General features: G+C 45.7%; 1 protein-coding gene across 4 annotated transcripts in view; it reads left to right on the top strand.

Moving 5' to 3' along the window:
* The window catches only part of Myo5b (myosin VB), a 272,874-nt gene that overhangs the window by 125,221 nt on the left and 135,276 nt on the right, over window positions 1-12,377 (top strand). The window lies entirely within an intron of this gene.

Raw genomic sequence — 12,377 nt, 5'->3', positions numbered from 1 at the left:
TCTTCTTCTCCTCCTCCTCCTCCTTCTTCCTCTCTCTCTCTCTCTCTCTCTCTCTCTCTCTCTCTCTCTCTCTCTCTCTCTCTCTCTCTTTCTGAATAATAGGTGTGAATCTGTGTCATCATAGAGGGGACTTCCTGGTGCTCTAAAACTATGCAGACTCAAGGAGAAGAAGATATTTTATCAGTGTCTGCAGGAAATGCATTTCCCAGTTAGTTATATGGTTCTGGATTCTTGTGGATTGAATATTTCCTGCCACAATTCGAGTGTCTTCATTGAGGGCCCCATCATCACAATGTCCTTTGGGGAGATGAGCTTTGGAGGAGTAGGTGATTTCGTGGGAGGAGACTCCTACTCCAAGGGGTCTATGCTATAATGAATTTCACCGTAGAAATGTAGCTCAATTAAATCTTCTTTGAGGGAGGACTTTTATGGGGCTCCTTACTAACTTATAGTGTTTCATCATTTGTACAGATCAGCACATGAAAATCTCCTTTACTAGAGAGAGCGACTATACTCACTCATTCTAAATGATAGAGAGCTAAGAAATGTAATAAGTAATGACCTATAATTATGTATTCAAAATGTAGTAACTGTCACCTTTGCCCTGTCTAATGTGATAACACACACCAAGCACCAAATTCACCTCCCAGGACTTGATTCAGACACAAGCTTACCTGCCTGCTTATTGATACATACCTCCTCGCAGCTGTTTAGGGAAGACGGTGGGGTTGATGTGGGAGCCACCACACAGCCCTGTGTGGGTCACTGTGGAGTTCTTTGTGTGTTGCAGTTGAGAGAGGCCTGAGGACTGTGCTTGAGGACTTGTTTTATGTGAGGATGATGAAGGTCTGTCCTTTTCTGAAGGATGGTTCTTTATGGCTGTGAACCAGAATGTTGGGGTTTTACGGTGCTGGACTGTCTTAACAGACAGAGTTCAGACGGCAGGCAGAGCGATAGACAATCTCTCACCTTGTTCTTTCATGGACGTCATCAACTGGGCCAGTCACACTTAGGAATTCCAGAAGCTGCTGCATGTCTTCAAAGATTTCACACTGACGTTGTGTTAAAGAACAAAGGCAGATAGTTCCTCTTGGATTAGTCTGACCAGGAGCAAACCCAGACTTTAATCTGTCACTTCCCTCTCCTGTGTTCTCTGTCTGTAGTTTGTTGTTGCTGGACTGTCTGTCAAATGTCTGTTGTATGTGTCTGTTCTGTTTCTATGTACATGCTTGTCCCTAACAAAGGGATTTGCTCTTTCTTTATTGAACAGCACAGAAAATGTGACATGGGAAAGAAATGAGGGACTCTTTACATATGATATGTGACAGAGTCTTACAGGAGAAGAGGCCACTTCACTGACCCCAACTGACCCAGACTAGCACCTCAAACCGCTAACAGATTATCATCCTATAACACGTGTTGTTTACAACACTTATGGGATATTTGTTTTAAGATTGCTTTCAACATGTTGACTGCTTTCAGCAAATGTGATTACCCTAACATCCCCCCATAACACACACACATTGTATGAAGTACAAATTTTTTGGTAGACTCCACATGGCAGCTGAGGTAATACTTGACTCCTCTCCCAGGGACCTCACTATTGGGGGGAAAACACGGGTAGACCCAAACCTCTTTCCTGTGGAAAGTAGGAATACCTAGAAACTAGAAAAAGAAAAGCAAAGCAAACACTGTCATTTGAATTGAGTTTTGAGCCAAGGTTGCAAACACACCAAGAACATTCAGGTTTCACCTGGTCCGGAAGAATCGCTTCGATGCAGGGAGTGAGAAGGAAGGCAGCTGGGAAGGCAGGTGAACCAGCTTGACGTCACCTCAGAAGAGGAGCATCAGACACAAGGTGACGAGATCACTGTAAGACTCCTCTTGTTGAAGTGCCGGAATCAGAGTCATGCAGGAGTCAGGCAGGATGTGGAGAAACTGGAGTTATTACACTCTGCTCATGAAGTGTGGTTCATTGTAGCCACTGTGGTGAAAAATTGACGTTCCTATATGGCCTCACAGTCCAATTCTGGAGTATATCCCCAAGATAAATAAAAATATACCCACAAATTTATAAATGTTCCAGCTGAAAACAGTGTAGATGTTTATCGCTCAGTGAAGACTTTCCATATAATGGATGTTACATGGCCATGAAAAGGAACAAAGAACTAATGTACATGCTACTCCATGTATGAGCCTTGAAAACATGGCCACTGAAAGAACAGAGACTCCCAGAACCATATATTTTAAATTCCATTGAAACAAAATGTCAAGAGTCGGCAAATGAAGATGTAGCTTATCAGTTTTCTTGCATGTGTGCATGTGTCTACATACGTGCACACATGTATGCAAAGACCGGAAGTAGACAGTGGGTGTGTCCCTCAGTTATTCTCCACCTTATTTTTTGAGATGTCTCTTATTGAACCAGAATTACTGATTGTTGGTCTGTCCAATCCCAGGAATCCTCTCCACCTTCCCAGTGCTGGGATCGCCAGCACATGTTGCCATTTGGAAGTTTTTATGTAGCCCCTGAGAATCCAAACTCACATCCTTGTGCTTTACTGACTGAGACATCAGGGTTGCAGTTTGAGGGACAAGAAAAAATCACCAAAAAGTGGTATGTGAGTGGTGTGTATGTCTGTATGCACATGCGCATGTGTGCATGCATGCGTGTGTATTGAGAAAGTCATTAGGAACAAAGGCACATTCTGGGCACAGTTTGCAGGCAGCTTCATCGTGGTCCATAGTGTTGGGAGTTACAGAGGTGAGCCCGGGCTGGACTGTGGAGGTCTCTGGCCACTGGAGTAAGCAAGGCATTCAGTTAAAGAGGTGAATAGATGATTGGATGAATGTGGGGATTACTGAGTTAACCAGAAAGTCGAACATCTTCACAGCAGAGCTTTTCAGAGTCTTTCTGGATGCATTCCGAGTCTCCACCAATGGGCTGTGTTTTGCTGGGCTTACAAATCATATTTAGGCACAAAACTGTTTTCAAAGATACTCTCGGGGGATCAATGTTCTGTGTAGCACTGTTTGTGAAACACTGGCCTAGAACAATTGGGATGTTTTTGTTGATTGGATAAGAACACGATGCGATGTATGTGCTACTCAAAGAACAGCTTCTCTCTGGTGGGTCCTGTTTCATAACGATCTTCTCCTTCGTCACTACTGTGCCATTACCAAGGATAAGAATGCTTTCTCATGAACAGATTCTTTTGTTGTAGAAATAACTTGTTTTGTCGTGAGTTACCTCCCGACCTATGCAAAGTGAGCAGAGAGCAGAGAATTAAGTGTGAGACTGTGGCTCGGCATTATTTCTTATGTCACTCACACTTAACCCCAGGGTATGTAATTGTTGCTCAAGCATGGGTAGTAACAATTGATGCACTGGTATATTTGTTTCTCACAAGATTCATTACTCCTGGGACATGGGTCAGACAATGCTCCAGGGTCTTTAATCAGATGGGTTGAAGTTGAATCCAAGCGAAGTGGGTTTGCCCACAGCCTGTGTTAGCCAAGAAGAATGCCACCTGCTCAGATGTCCATTGATTCCTCCCATAAGTTTGCTGAACAGAACAGACTTTGATCCCCAAGGCCACAATGAAGGTTTTGAGCTGGATCTTTCCCCTCAGTGGTTCTGAAGTACCACGGGTTCTACAGTGAGTTTAGTTTGGTGCATTGCCCAGCCTCGTTGGTGGGAGTGGCCATCTCTGAGCTGGCTGGGTATGAGTCGTTTGAAAAGCTGTTGTGTTTTTTGAGTCGCTTTCCTAAAATGAATAGGAGCGCTGCAAAGCAAGTCTGTGTGCTCAGGTAGCCAAGGCCATTGAACACCCACACTCCCCATCTGTCTCTTCAGTGCTGCCAAGGCGTGACTAATAATGAAAGATGGAGTTGCCATTGCCTGGAACTCAGGGGTGGGAAGAGCAGCTGCAGGTACCAGTGGCATGATTCCTGACAATGGAGCTCACTCTTGCCCAGCGAGAGCTTCGCCATCCTGAAGATGGAGCCCAGAAAGGGGAAATCCTGTGCTCACTGAAAACAGTAGTTCAAGGTGCTTCCTTTGTGATGTTAAATCCGGAATGGAAATCCTATTCGAGGAGAGACTTCACTAGTAGCCATTATTTTGCGTGGAGCACTATAGCTGGTTAGAAAAGAGCTCACAGCCGTGACTCCGTGGCATAAGAATGCCAGACAGCATGTCCAGCAAGGACCTCTGAGTGCTGTGTAGCTGTCTCCGCCCACCTCTCAGTTCTAGTTCGGGCTTTTAAGAAGAAACACCTTGGTTAGCTTGGGTTCCCACAGTGCAAAGAGAATGGGAAAACCTTCCAGAGGAACCCAGTGAAAATAAGTGGTTATAATGAGAAACATGCTCCCAGTAAAAAGCTAAAGCTAGCTCCGTGTGATAACCAGAAAGGAGGGCTTTTCAGGATGGGGGCATCAGTGGAGATGAGAGACCCCTTCATTGTCACTGGCTGTCAAAAGCTGGCAGCTTGGCTCCTTTCTGCACAATGAGGGTCTAATGGGAAAGGAAGGAAGGAAAGCTACACACGCTCCATCTCTGGGGTAGAAGTAACAGAACTGGCAAGTTTGTAGTCATTGAGGTAGAGTACTCTTCTGTACATGAGAATAGACTTGGGGCATGCCAGTATCTCTTTTAGCTGCAGATTTTGTAGAACTTGAGATGGTTTGAGGGAAAAAAAAAAGAGAGAAATTGGCACAATTACCAGTAAACCAGATTCACAGCTTGCTTTGAGATCAGCTTGTAAATTGAACAATATGTTGCTTTGCTTTTTTTTTTTAATCTTTAGTGGATTCCTTGTTGTGGTTCCTGGAAGTCTGGGATATGAAATGCTTCCCAGTGGAGCTTTTGTCTTCTCTCTGTGAGAACGTTTTTGGTGGACCAAGGCAGGGATATGTTTGGCTTCTCTGTGGGTCATCTGTGTGCATGAAGATCTAGGCTTCCCTCCTGTGATCTTGGTACTAAGTGTTGATGGATACTCCTCTGTCTCTGCCCTCCATGGCTTAGGGTCATCCTCTTTTAAGGAGAGCACAGTTCTTGCCTCTGAGACAATCAGGTCCAATGAGAAGTTAGGAGGAGTCATTGACAGCTGTCTATCATAGCTTTGTGACCTACCCATTAAAGGTGACGATCCCATCGCTATTGTTGCCTGTGAGCTTGGTAAGTGGGCGGCACAGATTGGCTGAATTTCATAGGAACATGGAACGCTGACTTGGCAGATGCTGAGCTTTGCATGGCGGTTTATTTGCCTTTCTGTCATTGCATGTGACATGCAGTGGATGCACAGACACATGATGCAGGTGGCATGCCACATGCTAGACCCGGGAGCAGCTCTTTATTTCTTTTCTGACGTTGTGTGTGATTTTAAAGCCATGCCCCGAGTGTTGCACTGTGTGCTGATCCCCCTAAAAGGGCGTGAATATTCTGTAACAGTGACATGTTTACAGTGCCTCCTTCGTGATGTAAAATCCAGAATGGAAATCATACACTTAGGAAAGACTTCACTAGCAATCGGTACTGTACGTGGAGCACTAGAGCTGGTTAGAAAAGAGCCTGCAGCCATGACTACATGAGAATGCCAGACAGTGTGTCCAGCAAGGACCTCTAGGTGCTGTGTAGTTGTCCCCACCGGTATCTCAGAGGCATCCCTTTTCCTCATCTGGACACTAGTTGTGGAGTCAGGAACTTAATCTAAAATCTGCTGAAGCCTGTGTGTTTGCTAGTTTGGTCAGCTGTGCTCTGGCTTGTGTCTTGAGCAGGTGCAACAGCACAGTCCCCAGTCAGCGTCCAGTGTCCACCTGGTGAGATGCTTGTGCTTCAGCTGCCCTTTTGAGCACACGTGTGTGTGTGTACCTTCTCAGCTGTAAGGAACAAAAGGGTTCACCTGTGTGGAGTGACGTTGCCCCGTGCTGGACTGTGCCCCACAGAGGTGGGCTCTTGAGTTCTTGAGTTTATTTCATACTGTCCTCATTACATAGCCTTTTTCAGGTGTCAGAGTCGAGCTTGTCACCCCTGTGCTTCTCTGAAATGAATAGTGGTGGTGACATGTAAGCAAGATTTCATTTCTCACGGTGTCAGAAATGGTTTTCAGTGAAAACAGCTAATAGAAACTGACGTCTTACAGGATGGGGTGGCGTTTCTATTCTATCACAGCAATGCCTTTCACGCCACGGTAACCACTCTTTTTCTTTCTCAGCTGCATATTTGCACCTTTATATCCCAGAAGGCAGAGCAGCTGCCAACCGTGTACGCTGACATGCCCGAGTGCAGGAGCCAAGGAAAATGTATGAAGCAAGGTGGCCAAATCCAAAGTCCCAAGGACAGGAATAATAGCTGGTTTCTCAGAACAGGGCGGTGTGTATGGGGGGGGAGGGGAGGGTGTGGGTATGTGTTGCGAGGGGTCCAGTGTGGTGGGGTGATGACCAGGCTCTGCAGCTTCTCCTCACTGTGCTCACTGGCACAGCTTTGTCAGTAGAAAAGAGGTGCAGAGTCTAGCTGATGAGACTTCTGATTAAACAGGCTGATAACTACAAGCGTTTAGTGTGGCTCCTAGCCCAGGGCATTCATTGAGTACAAGGTGTGGTGGTGGCAGTATTTGCCATGATAGCACAGCGTCCTCAGAGAGGTGGTACTGGGAGGAGAATTCAAAGCTAGATTGGCATTCCATGACTTTTCCTGGAGGAGACGTGTTCACCCCCAGATAAAACACCTATTGCAGACCGAAGAAATGATTCCACCTAAGCCTAGCTTAGTGAAACAGTGGGTTTATTGGGGCACCTGTAGGCATCTCGGTGAGAGGTTGCTTACAGGACCATGGACGACTCAAAGGCAGCCGCAGCTCCAAAAGCTCACCCCAGCGTGAGTGACAGTTCACAAAAGATGTGTCCCTGGAGCTGCCCGGAAGCTCACAGTTTTGAGAGTGTTCTTACCTTAGTGATTATTACTGTTTATAGAGCCCAGGGATGGGCCCTTGAGAATCTTGTAAATTTCAGGAATTTCATGAGCCTTGTGAGTTTACTTAGTTCCTGGGTTGTAAACAGTTTCTTTCCAGGATGAAATGTTCTAATTCGGAGTAAATTGCTGTACTTCATAGGACCCCTTGGTTGTTAACCCCAAAGCTGATGTTACCTTGAGTCTAGTGAATGAAGAGCCACCTATGGTTCACCAGTTCTGTGTGCTCTGTGAAGTTCTTGCAGCCTTTCTCGTAAGCTCCTGCTTGGAAACCACAAGTAACTTCTACAATTCCAGGGATTTTGTTTGTTTAGACAGGCTATTATTTTGTAACCAAGGCTGTTCTCTGTGTCACAGAGGCCATCTTTAAACTTGCTACAGTCCTCCTAGGTGCTGATATTACAGGTATACCTGCATATACCACTAGACCTGGCTCTGCCATTCTGATTTTAATCTGTCAAGGGGAGCACAGAACAATGCTTAAACGTGCTTATTGTCATATATGAAAGAACAGCATTCAGTTTTATGATCTGAGAAACTGAACTTGAGTGCCCAGGCATCCCTGTGGCAGCGTCATGGGCCCATACCACCCACCCGATCATCACCAATGGGTGAGCGGATCTGAAAGGTTGGGCAGCCAACTCTGGAACCCCATGATTATGATTAGCAAGTGGCTTGAGAGAACCATCACCTGAGACCATAGAGATCAGAGCCGCTGGTAGAGGACAGAGGGTGGCTTTTTACAAATTGTTGACGTACAGAAGGTTTTTGAGGATTGAATTAGTTACATTTGAAAAATATATTAAAAATTTTCTTCCATGTCTTTTTAAATTTTGAAATATCATTTGTATATTTATAAATGTGTAATAATCTGGTGACATAGAAAATAATATATTTGGGGGTGGACATGCCCAGTTTTCCTCACTGACAGGTACTTGCTAAAGCCACATATGTAGCATCTTTGTGTTCATATTCCAAGTGGGAAACCATCCCATCCCTTAGCCACCGATTGTTGTCTTTGTTATGCTTCCTAGATGGCAGGACAATGGTGTTTGACTCCATATCAGGCCTCCTTTCAAACGGGCTAGGATTAAGAGCACATAACTATTGTCCTTCTATTACTGTATCCTTTCAAGACCCGGGGCAAGGAGCGCTAATCTGTTGCATAGCTCTTTCGTTGTCTTAGGGCATTAATAAGAGGTGTCAAGCTGGGCAGTGGGGGTGCATGCCATTTTAATCCTAGCACTCAGGAGGCAAAGGCAGGCAGAACTCTGTGAGTTTGAGGCCAGCCTGGTCTACAAAAGCTAGTTCCAGGACAGGCTCCAAAGCTACAGAGAAACCCTGTCTCAAAAACCAAAAAGAAAAGAAAAGAAAAGAAAGAAAGAAAGAAAGAAGGAAGGAAGGAAGGAAGGAAGGAAGGAAAGAAAGAAAGAAGGAAGGAGGCACCATTAGGCTAAAGGTACGCAGAGGCTCTGGAGAAGTCTTTCTTCCGTGTTGATAGACTTATACCCCAGCACGTGGCTAGGTTTGGCTTGCTGAGGGCAGATAAAGCTCCCATTCTTAATAGTTCTACATTAAGATGGCTGCAGGGCCCTTCGCAGTACTCAGTCAGAATCTTACAGGTAGAGTGGAATCCTCCGAATATTAGAAAGCTCTATTAGTGATTTGAAAAGGTGCAAATCTTTGGGCTGGTGTTCAGGGAACTTCTAGGATGGATTGGCTTCTGTGGTTCAGGATATTCAGAGCTAGTGTTCACGGAGTCCTTGTGATGGGGGTTTTGATTGTCGTCTCTCCCCCACCTCCCCCGCCCAGGCCAAGCCTTCATGCTCTGCTGGGTTGCTTTTGACACCTACTGTGAAATGATGGTTTAAGGATCTAATGATCGTGTTTTGATCAAAGGAAGAGGTCTGAGGATCTAAAACCAGTTAGGAGGTAGATCCTCCAACTTTAGCAGGTGTTCCATGTCTTCAAGCCATTCGCGGCCCTGGCTGCATCCCTGGGAAGACTTTAAACTATTGACCTGGCCTTATTCCAAGACTGCAGCTCAGCAGAGGCTGCGTGTGGGTGTTTACCAAACATCTGCAGTTGCTGTCTTGGAGCAGAGTGAGAAGTGTGTTGAGATTGCCTGCTCAGGCCAGGCAACCCAGACTTGAGAAGTAAGAGTCCTCTAGGAATGAGCAAGGGACATGAGAACTGAAAACTGGCATAGTGTGGCCATGGGACAGTCCCTGTGTGTGTCCTCCAGGACCTCAGTTGACGAGCTTAAACACCAAATGCCATTTATGTCTGTCTGGCTCCCACCTGTGCCAGAGATCAATGATGTTGGAAGCGGAAGGAGCAGCTCCTGCAGCTAAAAGATGACAAATTAATTTGCTCGTCCTCCACATCCCCAGAACCAAAGAATAAAATGCTTCATGATGAACATGATGAATGTTATTCTAAAAAAGATGTCCTTTTTTTCTGAAAAGGGAATTAACCTTCCTTACAGAAGCAGATACCAAGAATACTTGGGATTATGAGATCTCTTTTAGATTATACTTTGAACCCAGTAGCAAAGATGGAGAAGGAGAAAATCTGGGTGCTCAGTAACATTTCTGATTACTGACCTTTACTAGCTAAGGCTAGCTAGTTCGTTCCTGGGAGACCACTGAGGGCCTGCTGGTGTAGGGGTGAACTAGTCAGGACTCTCACTGTATTTACCCGGCGTGTGTCAGAAGGGCAGGGAGTGTGCTCTTCAGTAGAGGTATTCAGAACCAATGCTCGCTGATTTGTTCTGCTTCTGGGTCACTGGGCTCCCAGAGCGTCGTCCCATCCATTACTGCCCACATTGATCCGTCATGATTACCTGACACATAGACATCTAGCTCAGCAGCCTTGGCAGAGACTTTTCTTCGCATTTGTGTGCAGCTGTCATTTACACAGTATAGGTCATTTTGCTTTCTTACATTTGTAGCTGCTCTTATATTTTATCTTGTAGTGTGTGTGTGTGTGTGTGTGTGTGTGTGTGTGTGCATGCTGCATGTGTATGTTTGTGTGTGTGTGTGTATTGATGTGGTGCATGAGTGTGAGGAGTTTGTCTCTTCCTGATAGAGAAAGGCCTTCGAGGTCACACCATCTGGGACAAAGTTTCCTTCTTCAGCATTTTCGTCTTTCTGTGTGTAATACCCAGTCTAGTGGCAACTTGACTCCCTCTGGATTTGACTGCTCTGCTCTTATGAAGCACCCCAAGGTGGACAGGCATCTGCCTCCCCATTACTCACTCCTACCCTAGCATCTGCCTCATTACAAAGCAGCTGGGGATGGCCATTTAGTCTTGTCTTCACCAGACCGAACTCTTCCTGCTCTGACTACCATCTGTCATGTGATAGCTTACCATTCTGACAGACTTTATTGGGTATATAGTCCAGTTTTTCTAATTATCCTATATGGTTGCTTCCATACTTGAACTAGGGTTCCAGCTTGAGTCTGTCTAGAGTAGAGGATTGTGACTCTGTTCCATTCGCCTAGGATCTGGATATTCTGGAGTTGTGTACTAGGTTGTTGCAGTAGCTGCCTGTAAGCCAACCCAAACACACTTGTGACTCCGGGCCCTGGTCCCTCTGTGATGCTGGTTGGTAAAGCACTGATATGGACTATGCTATGGCTCCATTGTGGTTGTAAACTGTCTTGAAGCACAGCTAAGTAGCCGTGCCATTGCTATAATCAGGTGTCATGTGATTCTTATGCTCTTTCAGCTGCAGAGTTGATCTGATGAGGCAGTATGGGCTTGGAACTCATGACAGCAATCTTTACTGTCATGGTGGCCAGTTGCCAAAATGGGATTTTATAGGACAGAGCAGGGGTGCCTACTTAACTGAGTCATGGGGCTGGAGCAATGACTTGAGAAGGAAGACCTTGCTTGACTTTGACAGAGACTATTTCTTCCCCTGACATCCCCCAGCCCATCCCATGGGTTCATCATGCACTGCCTTCCGTGGCCTCTGTCTGCTGTCACACACAAACCAAATGGTATCAAAGCCAAATCCAGCCCTTCCCTAGAGGTTTGCCCTTTTAAGTCTGTCCCATAGGCTTTCCCTAAACCTGTTCTGAATCTGAGAGGTGGGGGTAAAGGCTCCAACAGGGATTGACTGTCCTTAGTTTCTGCCACCTTTTCTTCTGACTACCTCAGACAGTGGGACCCACAACATGCCACATTCTGACCTCTCTCTGGCCATGATATTTATTGAATCTACAGATTTGACTCACAGTAGCTACACAGAAACTAACAGACATTGAAACATCCTGTCTCCATAGCAGCTGGCAGAATTTCAAGGCAGTCATGCTAGGGACCAAAATGTTTTATTTTGGTCATCAAAGGTTGAACCTTGTGGCAGTTTTCATTCATCTTTGTCTGCCTACTATAAAAATTCTAATCTTCTGAGACAGATTAGTGCCATGAATTGAAAGGGGAGGATGTCATATAAAAGAAATGTGGGGGAGAAAAGCATATTAATATACTTCAGAAATATTCCCCACAATGTTGGCATGAGAATGAGAGGGAATGCCCTTGCTACCCCAAGTGATGTATGAGTGTTATTCAATTGGCATTAGGACATGGGCTCAGCTTTATAGGGTTGGCAGTAGAGCTATCGAGAAATTACCCATCTCTCCTAAGGCACATAGCTGGTAGTTGGCAGAGACACTATGGACCTGGAAGCCGTAACCTAGCCCCGGCACTGTTAACTGTTGGATGCAGGCCTGTCTGTGTTGCTGACTTGCAACACTGGGTGGATAGAAATTCTGTCTGCTGGGACCAAGGAAGCATGAAGGAGGAGGAAGGGAGACTCTTGAGGAAAGAAAAGAAGGGATTTATTTAGGACCGTTTCTATTTTAGATCCCCTGCTCCTGTCACTCAAGGGAAGGTGGCTCATAGCTGAAAGGACAGTACAATTCAGGGAGCTCTTGGCCTATGGGTGGTACCCAGCCTTGGGATCTAATGGTGTCCAGAGTGTGTGGGAATGAGGCAGTTACTGCTCAGATCTGGCCCTGAGGACTATCAGTGTTTAAATCTCTGATAGAGGAGGAACCCACGTGTAAATTTCCAATGTAGCGAGTGAATCTCAGCTGAGCCCTCTGCCTTGGGACATCCTGGAACATTTTTATTTATTTATTTTCTGCTTGACACGAACAAGTCATATCATACACCACAGCACTGCCTGGGCATTGGTCAGGGATATCCAGCAAACTGTAGTGTGCGGAGTAGGCCTTGTGCATCTAAGGGTTGCCTGCCATCAGGCAGTATGCCACCCACAGGGTGACTGCTTGCTTTCTCCGCAGCTCCCACCTTAGTTCTGCTTTTTGATTTTTGACCTCTTATTTCTCCCTTACCCTGTAGCTATTCTCTCTGATTCCAGGATGCAGAGGCGTG

This window comes from Microtus pennsylvanicus, chromosome 4 (genome assembly GCF_037038515.1).
Source record: "Microtus pennsylvanicus isolate mMicPen1 chromosome 4, mMicPen1.hap1, whole genome shotgun sequence".
Classification (NCBI taxonomy): domain Eukaryota; kingdom Metazoa; phylum Chordata; class Mammalia; order Rodentia; family Cricetidae; genus Microtus; species Microtus pennsylvanicus.
This window is presented reverse-complemented; position numbering and strand designations above follow the sequence as displayed.